Source organism: Bombyx mori, chromosome 1, assembly GCF_030269925.1.
Source record: "Bombyx mori chromosome 1, ASM3026992v2".
In the NCBI taxonomy this organism is placed as follows: Eukaryota; Metazoa; Arthropoda; class Insecta; order Lepidoptera; family Bombycidae; genus Bombyx; species Bombyx mori.
In genome coordinates this window covers 5,091,562-5,119,424 of record NC_085107.1, presented here as the reverse complement: position 1 = coordinate 5,119,424, position 27,863 = coordinate 5,091,562, and the positions used below count along the sequence as shown (strand labels likewise).

Here is a 27,863-nt window from a genome sequence, read left to right as displayed (position 1 = left end):
CTGCCGTACACGAACACGGCTACACCTCCCTCCTCCGCGATTCGTCCCGCCCCCGCGATTCGTCCCGCCCCTGCGACTCGTCCTTCTCCCGCGACTTGCCCTCCGACCGCGTCCGAAAATCTCGCTTTAGCGATCGACTTCTTTCAGTCGATCAACTTTGAGCGCGTTAACGCTTTGGGCGACGCCATTCGCGCTGCCTCCACTGCACAACACTTTATCGCCGTTGTGCAAGAATACGCCGACGTATACGCGTCATTAAATACGTACGTCCTCCCCTCACTCCGCCGGTAATCAATGGCGTATATAAGTAGAATAAAGCCCCTATCCGTAACGATAGGATTTTTTAACGCTTACGGTCTCGCAAATCAACGTGATCAGGTTTCTGACTTTTTGCGTGACCATCAAATTGATATCTTTTTAGTGCAGGAGACCCTACTTAAGCCCGCGCGCCGTGACCCTAAAATCGCGAACTATAACATGGTCAGGAACGACAGGCTCTCTGCTCGTGGTGGTGGTACCGTCATTTACTATAGAAGAGCCCTGCATTGCGTCCCGCTCGATCCTCCCGCGCTCGCTAATATCGAAGCATCAGTGTGCCGAATCTCACTGACGGGACACGCGCCGATCATTATCGCGTCCGTTTATCTTCCACCGGATAAGATCGTTCTAAGCAGTGATATCGAGGCGCTGCTCGGCATGGGGAGCTCTGTCATTCTGGCGGGCGACCTAAATTGTAAACACATCAGGTGGAACTCACACACCACAACCCCGAATGGCAGGCGGCTTGACACGTTAGTCGATGATCTCGCCTTCGATATCGTCGCTCCGCTAACACCGACTCACTACCCGCTAAATATCGCGCATCGCCCGGATATACTCGACATAGCGTTATTAAAAAACGTAACTCTGAGCTTACACTCGATCGAAGTAGTTTCAGAGTTAGATTCAGACCACCGTCCCGTCGTTATGAAGCTCGGTCGCGCTCCCGACTCCGTTCCCGTCACGAGGACTGTGGTGGATTGGCACACGTTGGGCATCAGCCTGGCTGAATCTGATCCACCATCGCTCCCGTTTAACCCGGACTCTACCCCGTCTCCTCAGGATACCGCTGAAGCCATAGACATCTTAACGTCACACATCACCTCAACATTAGATAGATCATCGAAACAAGTTGTAGCGGAGGACTTCCTTCACCGCTTCAAATTGTCCGATGATATTAGGGAACTCCTTAGAGCTAAGAACGCCTCGATACGCGCCTACGACAGGTATCCTACCGCGGAAAATCGTAGTCGAATGCGTGCCCTACAACGCGACGTAAAGTCTCGCATCGCCGAAGTCCGAGACGCCAGATGGTCTGATTTCTTAGAAGGACTCGCGCCCTCCCAAAGGTCTTACTACCGCTTAGCTCGTACTCTCAAATCGGATACGGTAGTAACTATGCCCCCCCTCGTAGGCCCCTCAGGCCGACTCGCAGCGTTTGATGATGACGAAAAAGCAGAGTTGCTGGCCGATACATTGCAAACCCAGTGCACGCCCAGCACTCAATCCGTGGACCCTGTTCATGTAAAATTAGTAGACAGTGAGGTAGAACGCAGTCTCCTTGCCACCCTCGGATGCGTTACCACCCGTCACCCCGATGGAAGTTAAAGACTTGATCAAAGACCTACGTCCTCGCAAGGCTCCCGGTTCCGACGGTATATCCAACCGCGTTATTAAACTTCTACCCGTCCAACTCATCGTGATGTTGGCATCTATTTTCAATGCCGCTATGGCGAACCGTATCTTTCCCGCGGTGTGGAAAGAAGCGGACGTTATCGGCATACATAAACCCGGTAAACCAAAAAATCATCCGACGAGCTACCGCCCGATTAGCCTCCTCATGTCTCTAGGCAAACTGTATGAGCGTCTGCTCTACAAACGCCTCAGAGACTTCGTCTCATCCAAGGGCATTCTCATCGATGAACAATTCGGATTCCGTACAAATCACTCATGCGTTCAACAGGTGCACCGCCTCACGGAGCACATTCTTGTGGGGCTTAATCGACCAAAACCGTTATACACGGGAGCTCTCTTCTTCGACGTCGCAAAAGCGTTCGACAAAGTCTGGCACAACGGTTTGATTTTCAAACTATTCAACATGGGTGTGCCGGATAGTCTCGTGCTCATCATACGGGACTTCTTTTCGAACCGCTCTTTTCGATATCGAGTCGAGGGAACCCGCTCCTCCCCACGACCTCTCACAGCTGGAGTCCCGCAAGGCTCTGTCCTTTCACCCCTCCTATTCAGCTTATTCGTTAACGATATTCCCCGGTCGCCGCCGACCCATTTAGCTTTATTCGCCGACGACACGACTGTTTACTATTCCAGTAGAAACAAGTCCCTAATCGCGAAGAAGCTTCAGAGTGCAGCCCTAGCCCTAGGACAGTGGTTCCGAAAATGGCGCATAGACATCAACCCAGCGAAAAGTACTGCGGTGCTATTTCAGAGGGGAAGCTCCACACGGATTTCCTCCCGTATTAGGAGGAGGAATCTCACACCCCCGATTACTCTCCTTAGTCAATCCATACCCTGGGCCAGGAAGGTCAAGTACCTGGGCGTTACCCTGGATGCATCGATGACATTCCGCCCGCATATAAAATCAGTCCGTGACCGTGCCGCGTTTATTCTCGGTAGACTCTATCCCATGATCTGTAAGCGGAGTAAAATGTCCCTTCGGAACAAGGTGACACTTTACAAAACTTGCATAAGGCCCGTCATGACTTACGCGAGTGTGGTGTTCGCTCACGCGGCCCGCACACACATAGACACCCTTCAATCTTTACAATCCCGCTTTTGCAGGTTAGCCGTCGGAGCTCCGTGGTTCGTGAGGAACGTTGACCTACACGACGACCTGGGCCTCGAATCTATACAGAAATACATGAAGTCAGCGTCGGAACGGTACTTCGATAAGGCTATGCGTCATGATAATCGCCTTATCGTAGCCGCCGCTGACTACTCCCCGAATCCTGATCATGCAGGAGCCAGTCACCGTCGACGCCCTAGACACGTCCTTACGGATCCATCAGATCCAATAACCTTTGCACTAGACGCCTTCAGCTCTAGGAGCAGGCTGAGGGACCCCGGTAACCGTACTCGTCGAACTCGACAAAGAGTTCGCCGTGCAACCTAACCCATGAATCAGCTCGCTGAGTTTCTCGCCGGATCTTCTCAGCGGGTCGCGATTCCGATCCGGTAGTAGATTCATTCGCGAAGCAGCTACTCTTGAGTTGTTAGGTCTCCTTCGGAGGCGCTCGGGCAGCTGTTAGCAAATCCCACCCCTCCTGGCTGAGCCTTTGCTCGCCCACCTGTCCTAGTGAAACTGGAAAGGCCTCCGGGCAACCAGTAATCCTTCAATCATAAAAAAAAAAAAAAAAAAAAAAAAAAAAACATTCTTATTTAGCGGGCTCTTGCCACGATTTTCACATTTCACGACATCCCTGCATTTATAATGTAGCATTTATAATGTCTAAAATAATTCGTAAGCATTTTAATTGATTTTATATATTACATTCTCACTTGTATGATATTATTCATCTATCTATGTAATGTAATGTTGTAACAGAGATGCGTTAGGATTCTAGTGAATCCTAGATGCGGAATCGATCTACCGGATAGCGAATTAAATTGACAAAGGAACTAGCCGTGTAGGAATTCGGTCCTAACACGATTTACGTATGATTTACCGTCATGAAACTAAAACGAATATTTAAATCATTGTTGCCATAATTAATTAAATAAGATCAGAGAAATTAATATCCGTCTTTAGATTAGTTCTATTCACTTACATATTACCGGTCTTGTGCAATGTATACCTATTCTTCACACTGAACCACAGACGGGCTTACCACGGTTGGTATCGGAATGAGGAAACATCACAACGTCAATGTCGCACACATACATGAGATGGCTCTCTCTCTTCAAACGGGAAGACATGAATGCTTAGCGTGTAAAGTAATCAGGAATATATATTTATTTAACATTCATTTTCTTCATTCTGTTCACAGTAGTCTGTTTTTTAATTACATTATCTTTGTTCACTGGATAAAATAGCACAAATATTAATAAATAATTAATTATAGGAAATAAATTCAGCAAACGTTGGCAATTAATTTCACAGGACAGCGTGTGGTATTCCTCTTTTTAATTGAAACATGCCCCAGATGATGTGCGTCGATTCGGCACATTCAAGTTCTGTCATTTAAATTCGTATGCAGATTTAACATGAATATATTTATGTGCGTTAAATGCTGTGAAGATTTTCTTTATAATCGAATTTTCAATCAATCATTTAATTCTTCTGTACGTGTGTTTGTTTTGGCTCGGTAAGGGAGGCTGCAAAGGAACTAAATTTTTTTCGGAAATAATTTCGTCTCTCGAATCCGCTAGTATTATGTAACATATTATGTACCATATCAAATGATATCCTCTATTTGAAAAACGCCATTGTATTGTAAATAAAGTAGTATTTCTAAATTAAGCCCGGTATGTGTGTAAAATCATCCTATTTGGCTAGACATAGAGAATATATATGTCTTTTTGTTTTTTTTTTACTTTTCTAGATGTACGAGAAAAGGTCCGCTCACGCGAACGGTAATTAATTAATAGTGTACGGTGCGAGCTCGAGCGTAAATACTGCTGCACTATTCGATATATTACGTCCATATTATTATATATTTGTTATTTAAGAAATATTTTCACTCAAACTGAAATTCGTCAGAGAAACACGATACTGCAATACTGAAATACGAACTTCTAAAAGCATGAACCATGAAATTAATATTTAGCTTAAATCAAGTTTACAATATGCACACAAATAAAAATGATAAATGTACATGATGCGATATATACCTAGTCAGGTCATAAGTATTGTCACACAGTAAAAACTTTTCTTTTAGAATGCTGGCCACAAAAAAGTTTATTGAATTCGAATTTCGAATTGTTCATGAAAATAAAAATGTATACTTTTAGAATTTTACTCATTTTTAAATATGGAGTGGACGCTTAAAGAAGACCGTGTGCAGTTATTGCGTTGCATCGTTGCGGTTACGCGCCAATTCAAATTTTTAACATACTGAAAAATTTGAATATAACCAAAAGATTCGTTTATCGTACCATCAAACGATACAATGAAGACTCTAGTGTAGATGACAGGTCAAGAAGTGGTCGCCCTCGGTCTGTTAGGACTCCAGCTGTAATAAAAGCTGTGAAGGCGCGAATTCAAAGAAATCCCAAACGTAAGCAGAAACTGTTGGCCCTTCAGATGGGGTTAAGCAGAACCACGGTGAAAAGGGTGTTAAATGAAGACTTAGGGCTTCGGGCATATCGAAGAAAAACAGGACATCGTTTGAATGCTTGTCTAATGGACCTGAGACTGAAGAGATGCCGCGCTTTGTTAAAGCGGTACGCGGGAAAAATATATCGGGAAATTCTTTTTTCGGAAGAAAAAATTTTTACCGTAGAAGAGAGCTACAACAAACAAAATGATAAGGTGTACGCACACAGTAGTGAAGAAGCGAGCAACCGTATTTCGCGTGTCCAACGAGGTCATTTTCCATCCTCGCTCATGGTATGGTTGGGAGTTTCTTATTGGGGCTTAACAGAGGTACATTTTTGTGAGAAAGGTGTAAAAACGAATGCAGTTGTGTATCAAAATACAGTCCTGACGAACCTTATGGAACCTGTTTCTCATACCATGTTCAATAACAGGCACTGGGTATTCCAACAAGATTCGGCACCAGCTCATAGAGCGAAGAGCACACAAGACTGGCTGGCGGCGCGTGAAATCGACTTCATCCGGCACGAAGACTGGCCCTCCTCCAGTCCACATTTGAATCCGTTAGATTACAAGATATGGCATCACTTGGAGGAAAAGGCGTGCTCAAAGCCTCATCCCAATTTGGAGTCACTCAAGACATGCTTGATTAAGGCAGCCGCCGATATTGACATGGACCTCGTTCGTGCTGCGATAGACGACTGGCCGCACAGAGTGAAGGCCTGTATTCAAAATCACGGAGGTCATTTTGAATAAACTTTAGTGTCATAAGAATCTAGGTTTTGTTAAGTTCATTTTGGTATATGAATGGTTACATAATGAATAAACTTGTTTCAATTATTTTACATTAAACATGTGACAGAATTTATGACCTGACTAGGTATTATTATATGGAATATTTTAAAAGTGGTTAAACAATAATAAAAGACCTAATTGCGTTTTCTGTACAATATTAAGAAAACAACATTTAAAGCCTTTATTTTCCACAGTATTATTTTACATAGTATTCTTGAATTAAATGAAAATGAACTCATATCTTTTTTAAATGACAGAGAGTTCAGTCAATCTATATAAGAAAAATCCCCTTTTTTTTAAACTAATAATGTTTTATATAAAAAGTACATAAAAAAGATTTTTCTTTACATATATAAACTGAGACGGTTTGCTTGCGGACAAAGATATGAAAATGAACTGACAGTTCGCTTCGTTAATTGGTAAGCGGAATGCAAAAATACCAAAATGTGAATTTTGGCGAAATAGAGACGTGAAAACCGTCTCTCGTGCACTATTACGAACAACGGCTGCTTTTGATTCTGATTTGTTTTGGTTTCAAAACCAGAGTTTATGATTACTACGCAGTGTAAACGGATACTATGATGCCATAATTGGACTATAGTTCCAAGGACATAGAGTTTGAAAGAAAGTTTTCAAGAATGGTAAACGTGGTGAAAATCTCATTAAAGTTTAAATTTATTAAGACGTGAACTATAAAATGTTTGTAAAGTCGTAACTTGTAAATATGTATAATTACGTGCCCCGTTACATTAATCCCCAATATTCCTCCCTACCGTAGAGTATAAAACAGACTTGATAGCAGCAACTCGTACGACGTCATCGTTCCAAATTTACTATAATACATTATTCTTATATTATATTCTAATAATCGTCGGCTTGATCATACAATTTTTCGAATAAATTCATTTATCTGAAATTACATCCCGCGCTTTCCCCAAAAAATTATCAGCGCTTTCATTAGACGTGATCGTTAAGATACGACATGAATTTTTTTTTTTTTTTTTTAAATTATACTGCCTTTAGTTTTCTATCAGTTTTGAGGCCTAATAAAAAATACACTTAAACTCACTCGCTTTTAGGTATACCGAAATCGTTAAATCGTAAAATAAATAGCCGCTAAGCCGAGTGAGATTGGCATCGGAATTTCACTACGGCCTTTGTCCCTCAGTGAGCGCAGAGGTATAGAATTCGATGTTGAAATGTACAAACATGTATACGAGCAACGTTTTAAACCCGCAAAACTAAAAATTGTTGGCTTTGTATTTTCATAGAAGTAAAGTAGATACCGTGTTTTTATTTCGAATACACACACTACAAACTATACATTAGTTACGAATTTTAAAAGAGTACTTTATGATTATTTTAAAAGCTTTAACAATATACTTTTTTTTTTTGAATATATTTTGTACACACAGCTGTTAGAAAAGACACGACAATAAGGATACAGAGTACAAGGGCACTACTTATTTCATGTTGAAATCTCTTCCGGTAGGGCCGCAAAAGGAAAGAAGAATTAGGAACACAAACCTAGTGCATACAGTAAACATTACATATAATAATATATACATATTGCAAGATACAAAACAATGTAATTTTATGATTGTTTAATATAAAAATAAATTCAAATACAAATTTACTAGTTTTCATTCTAATCTCAAAGCACCGTTGCATATTAGTTATATACACATTATCTGAGAACTACTTAAATAACATAGACAGCAAATAAAACCAATAAAGATTATCATTCGTAGCCACCGTGGCTTATAACGAAAGGATGGGAATGGATAATCTCGAATAATAAAAATAAAATGAAAACTACTTTGACGAACATTAGTCATGCGTGACCACGAAAGCTGTAAAGAGAGAAAATTCCGTAAAAATAAAACCATGCAAGTTTTATCAATATTTTCTTGCCTTATCAAACCGTGTTTCATTTCATTATTGTTTTATTATTATAAAATGCTCAGGTAACTGATTCCCGCTCTCCGTTCAATTTTTTAGACACTTTTACGACAGCCACATGAAGAGAAAGGGTTGTGATATCCTAGACTGACACTGCCTGCTTTCTTGCATAATATTTCTTTAGTTTTTTCAATGTCAAAATAATAAAAACACCTATTGTATCTTTTGATTAATTGCTCGCAATTTATTACATTTGAACAATACATTTATACTCCCTTCTCTAAATTTGTGCTTTTTAATATCAAATCCTTCATCATGTCAAACATCGGAGCTAACACTAAGAGCGTATTCAAGAGACAATTTTAGTCTTATTATCATGAAATATAAATGTATAAAAAAAATATGTGTTTCTTGGGACGCTCGACAGAAGTGGTAACTTAAACTGATCTAAGTTGAACTATTTAATATTAAACTTGTTTAAAAGCAAGAAGGAGTTTTTTTTTCTGAAACCACGGAGTCCTACTGCTGGCCTCATTCAAAGTGCTCTACAGTAAACGATCCTGCGCAGCCTGCATAACGCGACCTTTAGGAAACCGTCTGTGTACCTCATGGGAGGCCTACCTACGCAATAATATTTCAATAACTTTGGGCCCCAGCGGCCATCTGTTCTACAAGCAATGTGTCCTGCCACTTCAATGACTGTCACTTCAATCTTGCAGTCATTTGGACTATGTCAGTTACCTTGATTCTTCTGGGCATCTCCTAATCCCTGATTCGTGATTTGAATTCGTAAGGAAACTCCGAGCCCTCTCCATTGCTCTTTGAGTAACTATGAGACTTTTGATAAGACCAGTTTTTTTTTTAAATCCTACCTATGCTGATAGCCTTGAGAGGCTATTTCAGCGTACCCTAGCTTGTGTAGGTGAGCTCGCGGGGCTCAAACCGGAGAATTGCTAACACCGCCCTAGCAAGAGCAGTGCTTCGCAGAATCTACCACCGGATCGGAAGCGCGACCCACTGAGAAGATCCGGCGAGAAACTCAGTGGGCTGTGTCTGTGGGTTAATTCGCTCGTCGAGCCCTTCGTCGCAAGTGATGATATACGCTAGTAAGACGTGCTCGCTGACAATAGGCCTTATCAGTTCTACATTATTAAGTATATCAAAATAATTATTAAATAGGCATACCCCATTCAATTAAACCAAAAACAATGTAAATCTATTGACAAACGCCAAAAAATTTACTGTTTTATTACAGACAAATATTTACGTTTCATGGCGGGATGGCGTTTCACGGGACGCTGAGCTTCAACACGAAGTGCAATAAAAGTTGTACGTCTTGTGAACACTGTCATTAAGATGAAATTAATATATTATGCCCGTGAGAAACTAGATCGAGGCTGTTACTAAAGTTATACAACAAGTGGCCTGAGGTTTAACTGTAAGTTTGCTTCAAAGTTAGGCGAGAGTTAGGATCGAGCTAACAAATAATAACTATCTCATAACTTTAAATAGTGAAAGTGTCATAGTGATCGGTCGCGTACTGTTTAGTATTACGAGTATATTAGTAATTTTAATAAGTGAGGGCGCAATTAAAGTACTTCTCTCAAGAAAAGCGCGTTTGGGGTAAAATACGTCGTAATACCATTAACATAACAACGTAGAGAAAATAATTATAATAAAACGAGAAAATTGCTATAATTTAAGCTTTAGAGAGATGCGACTTACTTGTTAAGCCACTCCATGATCTGCAAGTGAAGTAAATTGTTCCTTCGCAATAAGGTGACACTACAAAACTTGCACACATGCGGTCATGACGCAAGTATAATGTTTGCTCACGCGGCCCGCACACACAAACACTCTTCAAGTTCCGTGGTATGTGAGAAATGTAGATCTTCACGACAACCTTAAATTAAAACCTATAAGTATTTGATGAAAGCGTCAGAACACTTTTTTGCTGAAAGCTAAAAGAGCTGAAAGAACCCTGAAAGAGGGACGACATCCCCCGACCATGACACCATGACCCTCTTATCGTGACTTCCTCTAATTATATACGCAACCAAGACGATCGGGTAAGATACAGACACCACGGCTCTGAGCGCCTCATTTCGGATCCTTCCGGTCCACTTTCAGAGCTTTTAGGCATTCCAAGCACCGGTCACCATTCTCATCGAACTCGTCCAATGCGACGAAGGGCTCGAAGTACAACTAAACCAACAGACACAGCTCACTGAGTTTCTCGCCAAATCTTCTCGTTCTCAATGGGTCGCGATTACCAACTAGTGGTAGATTGAGCGGAGCACAGCTCTTGCTAGGAGAGATGTTAGTAGTCTCTCAGGCTAGGCTCCGTGATCTCATCTATACATAAAGTGAAGCCAGAATAGAATAGGTAGACTAAAAAAATTAAGACACCAATACTTAATATACGGTTATTTTTAATATCAAATAAGATATGATCAGTGTGCACTATCACTTTGAGGCAGTATTGGATGGAAAGATACACAACCCGGCCGAACCGGTATTAGATTACCCTTTGAAAAGTTATATTCGGTAGTTCGGGTCACTGAACAATGAAATGGAATATCAAAATTAAGTTCGGTCACTTCTAAAAAGTTGCCCGAATGAAATATAAACATAATTACATACGCACCAATGGAATTCACGGTGACAAAAATTGTTGCGTTAGGCTATCGTCATAATTATTTATTTTACACTAATATTTATCGGTTAATTGTATAGAAACCTATATAACAACCTATAATATTTTCCATACATTCGCTAAGTCCTCGTTGATACAGATTACTGTGAAGGCGCGTAGTAATACTAAAATTACGATCTGACAATTTACAAATTCACTAATATTTGATAAACTCAACAAGCCTTAACCTCAGAATGAAAACTGTTTTAAAATAACCTAACACCTCCAGGGATTGTTCAATAAAAAGCTATTATGTCTACGACGCAATTATCTTTTATTAAATGTTATTTATTTTTCGTTTTATACACTTTGTATCTCTTTTTTCTAAATCTAAAATTCCCTTTTAAAAAGTCTTCTTCTTAATCCCTTAAAAAATCGAGTACCTCGGCGATTACTGCGCCATAATCATTTTCAAATTATTAAAATAGGTAGAAGCTATGAGTTCCGGTGAACGAAATGGATGTTCCATCAATTCCAAGCCAGCTTCTTGAATGGCAGCCGTGGCAGTTCTGGAATTGTACGCTGGGGGTTATCTTGGTGAATCAAAACAACTTTAGTGAGTTTGCCACGCCATTAGAATAAAATTCAAAGTTGTTGATGACGGTCTCTTCCAAATCATGGACTGTTTTTTCGTTTTCGAGTCGTAATGATAAAGCCATGTTTCGTCCATAGTTATGAATTGAGTATAAAATCGATCAAAGTCTTATATGTAGCAAACCTGAACAGCTTTGTGAAATTCTCAGGCTTATTTGTTTCTGCGCGTCAGGAAGCTTTCTAAGCGCGCTAACACTTTTTTTAGACCCAAATAGTGGTGTATAACATTATGAACACTTCCCATAAAAATCTTTATTTCTTCTGCGATAAAACAAACAGTAATACAACGATCCGCCAAGACAATGTTTACAACTGTTTAAATAATTTGTTCAGCCACTACCGGTGCAGGGCGTCCCGAGCCGGGATGTCGTTAATGGAAGTGCTTCCTCGCTTGAACTCAGCACACCAACGCATTCCGATAGAGGCACCCGTCACGTGCGGACGTGCTCATCGTCCACTCGATCGCCCGGTCTTTGTTCGCCCGGCTTTTGTTAGCCCGGCCATTGTTCGCGCGGCCTGTGTTCGTGATACATCTGCCGACCAAGTGTGTTTCCTGGAAGCTTTTATTTGTTTTGTTTTAGTTATTTTTGTGTTCGTGGAACATTTGCCGACAAAGTGGTTTCCTGCAAGTATTTATTTGTTTTGTTTCTTTTCGTAATTTCTGTTTTGTTGTGCTTTTTCTTTGTCCTGTAGTAATTGCGCCGCATTGCCACCTGTGTTCAATAGAACCGCTCAGGTCCGAGAAGTTGGGGCCTCGCCGCAAGGCGAGTGTTTTCAAGACCCGGGGCCGCCCCACCTGGGTACTCAGCGATCATGGACGCTGTATTCGCGGAATTCCTCCGACTTCGCCACCCACAGCTCGCCTCAGAGTTTCTGGCCTTCAAGGCCAATCACACTGCGAGCCCTCTCGAGGACTCCGCCGCGCTCGCTGCTCCTGCGTCGCCTGTACCTGCGTGCAGAGCTTCTGCATTGAGCACCGCAGCCTCTGTCGTGCCTGCCGCTCCCGTGTCGCCTATACTGGCGAGAAAAGTTGCTGCGTCGTCCGCCGTGACCATCGTTTCAGCTGAGCGATCATCCGCGGCCTCCGTCGCGCCCTCTAAAACACCTACACTTGCTCGTAGGTCGCCTGCACCCGCCTCCTCGTGCTCCGACTCTGACTCGGACATGGAGGTCGACCTCGCCCCCGCCTCATCGACGGATGGATTCACCCTGGTACAGAAGGGTAAGAAGCGTGCCGCGGAGTCTCGAGCTCCCGCGGCCGCTAAAATTAGCAAAGCCGTGAACGCGTCGCGCCCCCGCCCTCAGACTCCCGTTGCGCCCCCAGCCCGTGCCACTCCGTCGCCGCGTCCGGTGGCACAAAATAAAACCCAGACCCCTCCCCCGGTTATCCTTCAGGAGAAGGCAGCTTGGGATCGAGTTTGCCTGGCCCTTAAGGCCAAAAATATTAATTTCACGAATGCCCGTAACCTCGCGAACGGCATTCAAATTAAGGTTCAAACACCCGACGACCATAGGGCCCTCTCTTCTTACCTCCGTAAGGAGCGTATAAGTTTCCATACGTATACGCTCCAGGAGGAGCGCGAACTCCGCGTTGTAATACGCGGAATCCCTAAAGAGTTAGATGTAGAGCTCGTAAAAGCCGACCTGTTAGAACAAGGCCTACCAGTAAATTCTGTGCACCGTATGCACACCGGTCGCGGTAGGGAGCCATATAATATGGTTCTAGTCGCTCTCCAGCCTACCCCCGAGGGTAAGAAAATCTTTAACACACAGACCGTCTGTAGGCTCTCTGGTATCGCTGTCGAAGCCCCCCATAAAAAAGGCACTCCTAGCCAGTGCCATAACTGTCAATTGTACGGGCACTCTTCCCGTAACTGTCACGCGCGCCCCCGATGTGTTAAGTGTTTGGGCGATCACGCCACGGCCCTCTGCGCTCGCGACCAAAAAACCGCGACGGAACCGCCTAGCTGCGTCCTGTGTCGAACACAGGGTCACCCCGCGAATTACCGTGGTTGCCCCCGAGCCCCTAAAATAAATCGCCGCGTCGCCCGCCAAAACCGCCTCCGAGCTTCCGGCCCAGACATCAAAGCCTCGGCACCCTCTGCGTCGCAGGCTAAGCCAGCGTTCGTTCCGGCGGCGGTGCCCAGTGTGTCGGCCTGGGCAAAACCGCTGCCGTACACGAACACGGCTACAACTCCCTCCTCCGCGATTCGTCCCGCCCCCGCGACTCGTCCCTCTCCCGCGACTTGCCCTCCGACCGCGTCCGAAAATCTCGCTTTAGCGATCGACTTCTTTCAGTCGATCAACTTTGAGCGCGTTAACGCTTTGGGCGACGCCATTCGCGCTGCCTCCACTGCACAACACTTTATCGCCGTTGTGCAGGAATACGCCGACGTATACGCGTCATTAAATACGTACGTCCTCCCCTCACTCCGCCGGTAATCAATGGCGTATATAAGTAGAATAAAGCCCCTATCCGTGACGATAGGATTTTTTAACGCTTACGGTCTCGCAAATCAACGTGATCAGGTTTCTGACTTTTTGCGTGACCATCAAATTGATATCTTTTTAGTGCAGGAGACCCTACTTAAGCCCGCGCGCCGTGACCCTAAAATCGCGAACTATAACATGGTCAGGAACGACAGGCTCTCTGCCCGTGGTGGTGGTACCGTCATTTACTATAGAAGAGCCCTGCATTGCGTCCCGCTCGATCCTCCCGCGCTCGCTAATATCGAAGCATCAGTGTGCCGAATCTCACTGACGGGACACGCGCCGATCGTTATCGCGTCCGTTTATCTTCCACCGGATAAGATCGTTCTAAGCAGTGATATCGAGGCGCTGCTCGGTATGGGGAGCTCTGTCATTCTGGCGGGCGACCTAAATTGTAAACACATCAGGTGGAACTCACACACCACAACCCCGAATGGCAGGCGGCTTGACGCTTTAGTCGATGATCTCGCCTTCGATATCGTCGCTCCGCTAACCCCGACTCACTACCCGCTAAATATCGCGCATCGCCCGGATATACTCGACATAGCGTTATTAAAAAACGTAACTCTGCGCTTACACTCGATCGAAGTAGTTTCAGAGTTAGATTCAGACCACCGTCCCGTCGTTATGAAGCTCGGTCGCGCTCCCGATTCCGTTCCCGTCACGAGGACTGTGGTGGATTGGCACACGCTGGGCATCAGCCTGGCTGAATCTGATCCACCATCGCTCCCGTTTAACCCGGACTCTATCCCGTCTCCTCAGGATACCGCTGAAGCCATAGACATCTTAACGTCACACATCACCTCGACATTAGATAGGTCATCGAAACAAGTTGTAGCGGAGGACTTCCTTCACCGCTTCAAATTGTCCGACGATATTAGGGAACTCCTTAGAGCTAAGAACGCCTCGATACGCGCCTACGACAGGTATCCTACCGCGGAAAATCGTATTCGAATGCGTGCCCTACAACGCGACGTAAAGTCTCGCATCGCCGAAGTCCGAGATGCCAGATGGTCTGATTTCTTAGAAGGACTCGCGCCCTCCCAAAGGTCTTACTACCGCTTAGCTCGTACTCTCAAATCGGATACGGTAGTAACTATGCCCCCCCTCGTAGGCCCCTCAGGCCGACTCGCGGCGTTCGATGATGACGAAAAAGCAGAGCTGCTGGCCGATACATTGCAAACCCAGTGCACGCCCAGCACTCAATCCGTGGACCCTGTTCATGTAGAATTAGTAGACAGTGAGGTAGAACGCAGAGCCTCCTTGCCACCATCGGATGCGTTACCACCCGTCACCCCGTTAGAAGTTAAAGACTTGATCAAAGACCTACGTCCTCGCAAGGCTCCCGGTTCCGACTGTATATCTAACCGCGTTATTAAACTTCTACCCGTCCAACTCATCGTGATGTTGGCATCTATTTTCAATGCCGCTATGGCGAACTGTATCTTTCCCGCGGTGTGGAAAGAAGCGGACGTTATCGGCATACATAAACCCGGTAAACCAAAAAATCATCCGACGAGCTACCGCCCGATTAGCCTCCTCATGTCTCTAGGCAAACTGTATGAGCGTCTGCTCTACAAACGCCTCAGAGACTTCGTCTCATCCAAGGGCATTCTCATCGATGAACAATTCGGATTCCGTACAAATCACTCATGCGTTCAACAGGTGCACCGCCTCACGGAGCACATTCTTGTGGGGCTTAATCGACCAAAACCGTTATACACGGGAGCTCTCTTCTTCGACGTCGCAAAAGCGTTCGACAAAGTCTGGCACAACGGTTTGATTTTCAAACTATTCAACATGGGCGTGCCGGATAGTCTCGTGCTCATCATACGGGACTTCTTGTCGAACCGCTCTTTTCGATATCGAGTCGAGGGAACCCGCTCCTCCCCACGACCTCTCACAGCTGGAGTCCCGCAAGGCTCTGTCCTCTCACCCCTCCTATTTAGCTTATTCGTCAACGATATTCCCCGGTCGCCGCCGACCCATTTAGCTTTATTCGCCGACGATACGACTGTTTACTATTCTAGTAGAAATAAGTCCCTAATCGCGAAGAAGCTTCAGAGCGCAGCCCTAGCCCTAGGACAGTGGTTCCGAAAATGGCGCATAGACATCAACCCAGCGAAAAGTACTGCGGTGCTATTTCAGAGGGGAAGCTCCACACGGATTTCCTCCCGGATTAGGAGGAGGAATCTCACACCCCCGATTACTCTCTTTAGACAACCCATACCCTGGGCCAGGAAGGTCAAGTACCTGGGCGTTACCCTGGATGCATCGATGACATTCCGCCCGCATATAAAATCAGTCCGTGACCGTGCCGCGTTTATTCTCGGTAGACTCTACCCCATGATCTGTAAGCGGAGTAAAATGTCCCTTCGGAACAAGGTGACACTTTACAAAACTTGCATAAGGCCCGTCATGACTTACGCGAGTGTGGTGTTCGCTCACGCGGCCCGCACACACATAGACACCCTCCAATCCCTACAATCCCGCTTTTGCAGGTTAGCTGTCGGGGCTCCGTGGTTCGTGAGGAACGTTGACCTACACGACGACCTGGGCCTCGAATCAATTCGGAAATACATGAAGTCAGCGTCGGAACGATACTTCGATAAGGCTATGCGTCATGATAATCGCCTTATCGTTGCCGCCGCTGACTACTCCCCGAATCCTGATCATGTAGGAGCCAGTCACCGTCGACGCCCTAGACACGTCCTTACGGATCCATCAGATCCAATAACCTTTGCATTAGATGCCTTCAGCTCTAATACTAGGGGCAGGCTTAGGGACCCCGGTAACCGTACTCGTCGAACTCGACAAAGAGGTCGACGTGCAACCTAACCCATGCATCAGCCCGCTGAGTTTCTCGCCGGATCTTCTCAGCGGGTCGCGATTCCGATCCGGTAGTAGATTCATTCGCGAAACAATTGCTCTCGAGTTGTTAGGTCTCCTTCGGAGGCGCTCGGGCAGTTGTTAGCAAATCCCACCCCTCTTGGCTGAGCCTTTGCTCGCCCACCTGTCCTGGTGAAACTGGAAAGGCCTTCGGGCCACCAGTAAACTTTCAATCATAAAAAAAAAAAAAAAAAAAAAAAAAAAAAAAAAAAAAAAAAAAAAAAAAAAAAAACACCAACGCACTACTGTATAATATGGAGGAGCATGAACCCCTAATGTTGCTCTTGAGTCTTGATTTACTAGCTCCGTAGTAAAAAAATTCATGCAGAGATATTTTATTATCGCACGAACTTCAATTTTATCCATTTTTAAGAACACATTCCGACACGACGCATGCGAATAACTTCTATTTTTAAAAAACGAAACAGAATTGATTGCTTTTTATTATTTTTATATGTAATGACTGGTCTATGTCATCCAGTTTTTTTTGCTTTCTAAAGAGATTGTATATATAGCATTATCACTATTAATTGAACACCTCTAATATATATAAAAAACGAAAATACTTCCCAGAGATTCACAAATGCGGGCAAACTCTTATAAAAACCGAAAATAAAAATCGTTTATTTAAATAAATTTCAGGTTACTACTTTCCTTAAAATAGGTGAAAAAATACTCAGTTTTAGAGCTTTTGCGTCTAATTTTATCTCATCAATGAATATAGGTACGTATTTTTATTGTAAATATTTTATCCCACGTACTAATTACATTTCATTTAAAGCACACACCTGGTACACTTATGCAAGCAATCGCTAACTGCCGACTGGACTCGGTCGCTTTATCGTATGGACAACCTTCCACTTTGATCTGAACGAAAAGGAGCTCTATGGAGTCATTTCCTCGCCGGAAGGTATGTCCAAAAAATTATAGTATGCCCCCATGCTAGAGAAGAAAAATAAGAAACTTTTTTACTGGTGGTAGGACCTCTTGCGAGTCCGCGCCGGTAAGTACCACCACCCTACCTATTTCTGCCGTGAAGCAGTAATGTGTTTCGGTTTGAAGGGTGGGGCAGCCGTTGTAACTATACTTGAGACCTTAGAACTTATATCTCAAGGTGGGTGGCGCATTTACCCTGTAGATGTCTATGGGCTCCAGTAACCACTTAACACCAGGTGGGCTGTGACCTCGTCCACCAATCTAAGCAATAAAAATTTAAAAAAGTAAGAACCGGGAGAAGTGGCAATTGCTTGTGAGGCGCACAACATCTGCCCACAGCATTGATACTGAATGACGACCACGACCGCTCTGACAAGAGTGATACGACAAAGGAAAAAAAAAAGCACAGAAATAGCTTGTATAGATTTTCCAAGCTCTCGATCTCACGGATCATTATTAAGCTTTGAGTCTACGAAGCAGCTTCGGTTCTGTCTCTGTACATACCAAAGAGTTCCAGTTTGAGAATTTGTTTGAAAACCCTACATCTCTATTTTACAATCAGAGCATCCGCTGGAACTGGAGCAGATTTCATTCATAATACCTACGGACCAATCGACTCTGGAAATAACCACGTTTATTTCCTGAGCGCTATGACATGTCCTTCTTCAAACAAAGATTAAAGTTGTACCCTACTTACTTATTGAGAAGCTTTTGTAGAGATTTGAGCTTAAACGCGGTCATTCTGCTTATTATAATATTGCTCAGCAGTAAAAGTATTGTTCAGTACTATATTTTTCTGTTAGTCTCATTGCTTACCACTTAGCAAGCTACATATTTTAATTTTACTACCGTACAAATTTTATGTTATCAGCTAAGGCATTACTACCGTTGCGTCTCTTAAGGACTGCTAGTCCCAACTCATCTTTTAGAATACGCGAGAGGGTCATAAAGGCTGTATTCATTTCTTTATTTTAAAAAAATGCTATTGAACAAAAACTCTTCATATTCATTATTCACTGCTGAGACTGTCTTTTCAGTAAGAAACACTATATGGAAAACTAAATTAAAAATAGAGGATGTTATATTAAACCTAATAATAGCCCGGTACCAAACTATATAATTTAGTTCGAATATCATTTGTTTCCATCCACCTGCTTGAATAATGCCATAAAAACCTCCGCTTCTCTTTACCACCCCACTCAATTTCAATACCACAAGAATTTTCGAACATGTACAAAATAATGAATATTCATAATAAGAGAATGATATTTTCAATTCACACTGTTACCCCTAATAATAGAATAACAAGCCCTAAATAATCTGTTGTATGAGTATCAAGTGGCCAGTCAAGCGTCCCCGCGAATTTACATGAGAATAGAAAACGAACTGTCCGAGCCAGGTTATGGTAAACTCATGACAACCAAAGTTATTTGATGCGTTATAATATAAACTCTGCGATTTCCTCTATAATTCAGACCTAATCTTTTGATTATTTATCAAAGAGAAGCATCAACATTATCCAAATTTAATGCGGAACAGAAATTACGCTAAGTTAGCATATCTTAATTACAGTGGGTACCTACTCGCAGAGAATGCCTGATAGTCGGAAAACTTCGTGTTTCTCTTTCGTAGTTTATTCTTATAAATATTTTATTTGACGGCCATTTGTGAGGATGTAGATTAATTGAAACCACCATAGGGATACAGGGCATACCACCTAAAGGAATTAGAGCGAGAGGGAGAATATTAGTAAATTACATGAATCATTTCACTATATTTCCGTAATGATTTTTATTTTAAACCCATAACCAAAATTATGGTAAATAAAGAAGCTCTAAACAGTTTAGTAGAGACATCTAAAATAAAATAAATATATTTATAATGGTAAAAACACTTCTTCGTTTGTTATTGAGCAAATTAAAAAATTACCTGGCAACAAAATAATTTTAATTTAACATTTATAATTAAAAATTCATAATTAAAAGATTAACATATTCGAGGTAAATGAGAAATAGATATGGAAACCAAAATTGTTTAAGCCATTATACATGATAATACAGAAGACATTGATGAATAAACAATCTTTAGTTAACGATCACATTAACAGATTAATATGTCATTTGCAGACAGTTACCAAGGTTAGATGACCGTTTGTATAAGATATCAATACATATAAATGAAAGAATGTTCAATATAACTCATTTTGTTCCAATTTTTATTAGGTCTCTTGTACCCAAATTTGCTGCTACTGGTATAAAGCTTTCAAACTGAACGTTTGCAAGCCTCTCGAAACTCGCCTCCGCAGACGTTCTTTTCATTTAAAATGCTTGAGCATTATCGATTTTTTCTTAAGTTTACATAAAATTTTAAAGAAGAAGTCGAAGGCGTCGTTTTTATTAATTTCGAAAGACTTCAGGGCTTTGAAAGAGTTACTCTATACTATTTTTATTAATCTGTGTATTTTACGTAATGTGTCTGGTTTGTGCCTAATTATATTTCATAAGGTTTTTGTTTCTGTTAACATTTAAAATTCTGCTTTAGTTCGATGTTCCTGGTTTTATTTTATTATTTACAGAAGAAATTTAAAGTTATATATTTGCTCTGTAGGAATCGACCGTTGTCAAACATTGCAAAAATGAGTTCCATGATCTTAACTAGTTTTTTCTGCCGCAAAAATTTTTAGTCATGCTGGAAAATTTTTACAGCCGTTATTGAGTCTTCAAATTTATAGCTCAATATGGGCAGCGGTCACGGTCTCCGGTAACACACTAGATCAGACCAAACGTGAGCTCGTCTGCCAAACTTAGCAAAACAAAAATACAACTCTTATTTAAGATTTTACAAAAATTCAACTGAGCGATCACACGTGTACGTTAATATAAAAGCAGGTATAAAAGGTAAGACATTCGTCAATCGTTAAAACAATGCAATTGAGACATTGACATTGATTGATTTTATTTTCACGGATAACGCTATCGTTAACAACTTCGTACCGGATAGACCGAGTTTGGTTTTAAACATTTATGACTAGAAAAATATCTACATAAAACGAATTAACAACCAAAAAAGCAAGAATATTCTAAACCTAAAACGTTTCTTTATTTAATTAACAGATTATGGAATTTGCTTTTCTTTATTTAGATTTATAAAAATGTGTAAATCATAGAAATTCTGCACTATTAAGCTTTACCGAGGACAGCAAAGGTCATTTCGTTACAGGTATTATTGTTGTTTATAAAATACATCCACCCTACGGATTGTCAACAGAAAACGTTTGGGTCTCGTCTAAAACAAAATAACAATATTTATCACTGCACGTTATCAAACTAAATATTAACTATTTATGATAAATTTGATATAGGTCGAAGCAACATTTTTGTAGAGATAATCTACAACAGATGTAAACAATAAAATAATGCTTTTGTGTAAAAACCTTAATATTTGTACTTTCCACTATAAAACTTCAAGTCTGTTTCAAAATAACAATGTTATATTGAAATTAATAAGCTGTTATCCAATTTTCCACATAGCGCGATTTTCATCGATCGAAAGGTTTCATGTTTGTAGATTGGTACCTACGGGTTAGCTTTTGATTGCTATTTCAGTTTGACTCTAATTTGAAATAAAACAACGGTAATATAATTAAAATAATAATACAATTGCTTTAAAAAAATTAGGTAAATGAAAATCGAAGGATCGCTCTTCGAGAATTTATTTTTCCTTCAGCGTATATATATATAATTTCCATAAGCATCACACCCGAGCCTAGAGACACACCTAAATCAGCCAGCAGTCTGCCAGTGAAGCAGCAAAAATGCCGGAATCTTGTTAAGGTTAGTTAAGTTTCAACGTTCACCGCGCCATTAAATTAATTTCTTCTATTGCACAAAACATTATGCAAATAATTCAACTTATTTGTATTAACTAGAATAAATCCATAAAACTACTAGTTCCATTCAAGAATGATAAAAACAAACTAAAGTCCGTCAAATAGTTTCGCATGCGAGTTGCGTGTTTACTTCGCGGCAACTTTTTCGGCGAGTTTTCTCGGGCTTCCTAGTTTTTTTTGTTCAGTTTTATTTAAAATTTAGCCTGAAAAACTATTATAGAAACTTACCTGGTGTTCACGGTGCCTCCATTAGTTAGTTAACAGGTGGCGATCGCAACAAGTCGAGCTTTTAGTTCAAACAGGTCGCGAGCGTGCGGCTGCGGCGGCGGTCCGACGGCGACACGCGGTCGGCTGAAGAGGAACGCACGCGCGACTTTCACCCCTCCCCCATCGATTTTCGATGTACTGTGCCTTAGGCGCGGTATTTACTAATGCAGAGAACAGCCGAGTGCTGAGGGCTCCTCCTTTATAACACATCTCTAGAAACACTGCCCTAACCCTAAAGGTTAAAGGTATATCGCGGTTGCGAACACGCTAATCTAAATTCAACACTGTTCATAATGCGGAACCCAGTTGAACGACAGCGACCGTTACAAGAAGTTTGCAGATTAGTTTCAAACTACAAACTTTGTTTGAACCGAATGCTATTGCTTCGCAGTTTTCCGTACTATCTCTGAAAATTGTAAGTCATTTGTGTGTTTTATGATTCGAGTTCCAGTAACTTTTCATTATTTTAATTAATCTATATTAATAAATTTTCAAATAATATCAACTTTTTTGAAATTAATTTAAAAGATAACACTTTAATTATCAGTGTTACAGAAATAGTAAAATTTGTCGTATTTATTACGTTTATTTAACAAAATATTTTATTAATTTTCGTAAATTATTGAATATTCATCTGTATATTAAATTGGTTTGTGTTATATATATTTATAGCAGCGTCATTCATGACTGTACGAGTTCTAAGCCTTCTTGTGCATAATTAATGCGATACGATCCTACATGGAATGTTAAATGAAAACATGCATATAGGTACATATGATATGAGTTCAATATTCTTTCACAAAAATGTTTATGTTTTTGCTTAGAAAAAATATTGAAGTAGCTAATAAAGTAGTCTACGGGTGTGATTAATTAATATTGTGATAAATAATATGAACTCGGAATGGGAGGTGAGATTAAAATTATTAATTAGGTATATGCTCGGTAATCGGTTTTATGTGATTCCATGCGTATGTAGCCTAAAATATGATTTTAGAGTAATTAATTCATGTTTCAATAGAATTACTGAGAATTTACGAGATTTGAAAACAAAACTATAAATTGAAAAATATTTTATATTATACATAACGTAAGTTTTTCGAAATGGTTCCAATGACTAATAACTGTCAAAGAAACTATTGTAACGATTTTTTTTATCACGGATCCAAAAGATTTGTTCCTCCCGGGTCCGTGGTCCTACTGGATCCTGTTTTAAACTTAAGCCGCCCGTTAACCTATACAAAGACACACAAAAAAATTAATTAAAGCAGGTCCTTTAGAATTATAAAAACATCTTATACAAATATGTATTAAGAGTTACATTAACGATAATTTCTAGATCATGAACCTGTATACGACTGGGCGTTGCATTTTTATCTATACAAAACGAGCCCTTTGTCTGTTTGTATAATAAAGTATAAATGCATTATTTGCTTCGATACATTTTCTTACAATTATCTATACAAATAAATGAAATTAAAATGGTATTTAAAACTATTTTCGCGGTTTAATGTCACGTTTATTATTTTCATTTTATTAATTCTTATGTTTCAAAAGAATTTATTAGTTTTTAATAATTAAGTAATATATATATTTTTTATACGAAAAAGAGAGTAAATTTAGGTTAGGTAAAATTAGGTTTTATTGTATTTAACTGTTGAAGCCGTTGGACCTATCAAAGAATTCAAAAATTCTGGTTCGCCAGCTGATGCGAATAGCCGGCGCATTGAGCCATCTCCTTAGAAGAGAAAAAAAATCACCGGAGCATCTACATGGAATTGGTGGAGACTTTGAAAGTGGCAAAGCTGCTGATGCGGTTGCTGCGTGTAATATGACCAAATTCTAAGATACCGGAGATCTTATTCCAAGCGAAATCCAACTCGACGGGGACCCACCCCCTAGTCCAGGGAGATGAAGACGTTGGTCATTGTTTGTCAATAGCGGCCGATATTCGTGTTTGGAGCGTATTGCGTCGCTATACTTGTGTCATACAAGAGGGGAAACCCCAATGGCTGGTCAACAGCACGGTAACTTCGGAAAATACCTGCACCTAACCATATATACACCAACGGCAGAGTGCCATCACTGGCAATGAGACGGGAACAAGACTGACCGCAAGTCTGCCTAAAAATTAGATTGTAAACAGTTAAAAAACAAAGATTGTGCTCCAAAACCAAAGAGAATGTAATTGATCACTATGTCCTAAAATAAAAGCCTTTTTGGGCGAGTTACGTAGTTTGAAAACCTTAACATCAATGTCAAATAGTTGTTTTGACTCGTTTACTAAAAATAAAAAATGGTTGTCTCAAAAATTCTTGTGCCATTCGGGTCAAGTTCCCAGCGGTTCGGTAAAATCACGGTACATCCTGGTCTAGATCCCAGCGGACTCTATACAATTAGGCCGGCCGGTTGTGACCCATGCCTTTATAGTCCTCAACCGTTATACAAAATTTTCGAAGTTAACAAGAACCGAAAAGTAGACAAAGATCCTTGGAGATATAAAAGCGAATTAGAAGACTGGGCTAAAAATTTAGGATACAGAAATCAAAAAGTGCTCGATCTCCGTAAATGGCAAGCTTCACTCCTAGGTCCTGCTTGGCACGAAATTTCCGAACCCCAGAAATATGAACCAGCTTGCAAAAATCTTAGCTTCGGGAGAGCTCGGAATAAACAAAAACAAAGTTCAGTACCTGGCCCAGGAACTTACTATAAGGAAACTCCTTTCAGAGCTCCACATGGTTCGCATTCTACGAGACCAACATTTGAAAGAGAGGAACCCTGCAGATTTAAAAACTCGACTCTTAACTGGTCACTAGCACCTAATAGGTATAATATTATAGATAAAAATGCGATTGACCAGAAACATAAAAAAGTTGTTTCACTTAGGGGCCCTTATGACTTATTTACGGGCAAAAGAGACAGTAGCACAATAAAAAACCACTTCAACACTTCTCTCAAATGTTCCGCTGCAACTTGGCCGCTGGCCCTCAAAGGTAGTCTTGATAAATATGTAAATTCTCACTTAGGCGTCATGAATAAAACAAATAGAAGTCAGCCATATAGAGGCAGAAATGCGCTCGTGGATATCGTTATGTCGATACGACGACCCGACGATCCAGGACCGGGACACTATGACGTTTTAAAACCGAAGTTCTTTAAGCGAAACAAATTCGGGTTCAACAGTTCATACGACAGACCTCCTGGGTACCAACGTGTCATAGTTTGGCCCGGAGTCGGAAGATACTCCGTCAAAGAACTTGGCTGCGGTATTATCGGACAAGGACACAGGCATGTGTTCTTGAGTAAGCAAGATCGAACAATTGGTGCGATAATTCCTAAGGCAATGAATTCTTTTTGAGATACCTATATACCTAGTCAGGTCATAAATTCTGTCACATGTTTAATGTAAAATAATTGAAACAAGTTTATTCATTATGTAACCATTCATATACCAAAATGAACTTAACAAAACATAGATTCTTATGACATTAAAGTTTATTCAAAATGACCTCCGTGATTTTGAATACAGGCCTTCAATCTGCGCGGCCAGTCGTCTATCGCAGCACGAACGAGGTCCATGTCAATATCGGCGGCTGCCTTAATCAAGGATGTCTTGAGTGACTCCAAATTGGGATGAGGCTTTGAGCACGCCTTTTCCTCTAAGTGTTGCCATATCTTGTAATCTAACGAATTCAAATCTGGACTGGAGGTGGGCCAGTCTTCGTGCCGGATGAAGTCGATTTCACGCGCCGCCAGCTAGTCTTGTGTGCTATTCGCTCTATGAGCTGGCGCCGAATCTTGTTGGAATACCCAGTGCCTATTATTAGCCTAGTATGAGAAACAGGTTCCACAAGGTTCGTCAGGACTGTATTTTGATACACAACTGCATTCGTTTTTACACCTTTCTCACAAAAATGTACCTCTGTTAAGCCCCAATAAGAAACTCCCAACCATACCATGAGCGAGGATGGAAAATGACCTCGTTGGACACGCGGAATACGGTTGCTCGTTTCTTCACTACTGTGTGCGTACACCTTATCATTTTGTTTGTTGTAGCTCTCTTCTACGGTAAAAAATTTTTCATCCGAAAAAAGAATTTCCCGATATTTTTTTCCCGCGTACCGCTTCAACAAAGCGCGGCATCTCTTCAGTCTCAGGTCCATTAGACGAGCATTCAAACAATGTCCTGTTTTTCTTCGATATGCCCGAAGCCCTAAGTCTTCATTTAACACCCTTTTCACCGTGGTTCTGCTTAACCCCATCTGAAGGGCCAACAGTTTCTGCTTACGTTTGGGATTTCTTTGAATTCGCGCCTTCACAGCTTTTATCACTGCTGGAGTCCTAACAGACCGAGGGCGACCACTTCTTGACCTGTCATCTACACTAGAGTCTTCATTGTATCGTTTGATGGTACGATAAACGAATCTTTTGGTTATATTAAAATTTTTCAGTGTGTTAAAAATTTGAATTGGCGCGTAGCCGCAACGATGCAACGCAATAACTGCAACACGGTCTTCTTTAAGCGTCCACTCCATATTTAAAAATGAGTAAAATTCTAAAAGTATATATTTTTATTTTCATGAACAATTCGAAATTCGAATTCAATAAACTTTTTTGTGGCCAGCATTCTAAAAGAAAAGTTTTTACTGTGTGACAATACTTATGACCTGACTAGGTATATATTTTTTTTTATCCGTTTATAAGACATTTTTCCGAATGATTTATGAACAGTTTCGGAATTCGAATTTAAAGTTTACTCGTTTATATAATGTGTACATTTAAAAAATATATAATATAAGGCGTTTGTTTATTAGTATTATATTATGCGTTCACGCGCTATCTGATTGGAATTGAAATTATGTGGATGTTGCCACTTCAGGCAAGCTGTGATCTAGTGCATCATCCAACATACTATGAGTCGCACGCGAGTCGGTTTACGGCATTCAAGAAACGAATTCCTTTATATATTGAACACAAGATTGCTCACAGAAAACTATATCCATTCCTGTTACAGTAAGTTCTAAACGAGATTTAATTGAACTGTTACTGTTGTTGAACAATTGTTTGATCAGCAACTGATGTTTAGATAATATTACACCTTTACACCACCAAACTATCAATAACGGTGCGAAAACTTTAAATTTTTTAAATGTGTACGTATGCCAACTGCGTTCATACCTAATAATACAGATCCAATAATGCTTTCAAATTAACGGTTTAATTCAAATTATGGATTGTTGGCTTCTTATTAAATTCTTCTGTAGGTATATTTTATTTTTTTAAACTAAGGTTGTGATTTGTTTTGTCAATTAGCATTATTGCATTCGTTTTTTTTTTACATTGGTTAATAATTTTACATCCTCTAATTTGAGACGACATTAACTAAATATCACTTTTATTAAATCTCTAGTTCTGGTGTGGTGTTTCTACACGTTTATTCATCCACGCGAGAGCGAGAGATCACTGCTCCTAAAAGAGCACCGCGCAGAAAACGGGAACAGTACTCTTTTTGGGATACTGCTACAAAAAATATTATAAAGTGCAAAAACTACACTGAAAAGAAAAGTAACGAAATATAAAGAAAGATGTCATTAGAAACGTAATTTATAAGTATACTCCTACTTCACCGCAACCATAGTTGCATGTTGTTAACAACTCTACTAAACAGTATTATTTTAGAATGAAGGTTAATAAACCTTCCAATTATGCTAGATTTTTCAGTAATGTATTTACGAAAAAAAAAACTTTAAATATTTGTCACAAATGTTCATTCGAAGTTTTCGTAAATTCAGGCTTCGTGTTTCGAGATACATCGAACTTTAACACAATTATTTAATAATACTTCGATTATATCGATCCACGTCGTTGCGTATAAATAAACAGTTCATATAAAAACGATAACCTGAGTTTTATATGAAAATGTATTTTTTTAAACTTACGTTTTCATAAACCTAACACGCCGTTAGTGCGAGGACAGTTTGTATTTGCGTTCCTGACATTAAAGGCACGGCAATGAGTTTCGAAAAATCAACTCTTACTACTATCTAATAAAGAACATTTTGTCTAAATAGGTATCAATTTAATAAAATAAAAACAAA

General features: G+C 40.9%; 1 protein-coding gene across 1 annotated transcript in view; it reads right to left on the bottom strand.

Annotated features, from left to right (window-relative positions):
* Positions 1-21,934, bottom strand: part of LOC101738352 (zinc finger protein SNAI2) — a 138,036-nt gene extending 116,102 nt beyond the window's left edge. Inside the window, exon 1 of the mRNA XM_038010915.2 lies at positions 21,730-21,934. The gene's annotated coding sequence lies outside the window, so the exon portion shown is untranslated. The remainder of the gene's footprint in view (positions 1-21,729) is intronic.
* Positions 21,935-27,863: the final 5,929 nt, after the last annotated feature.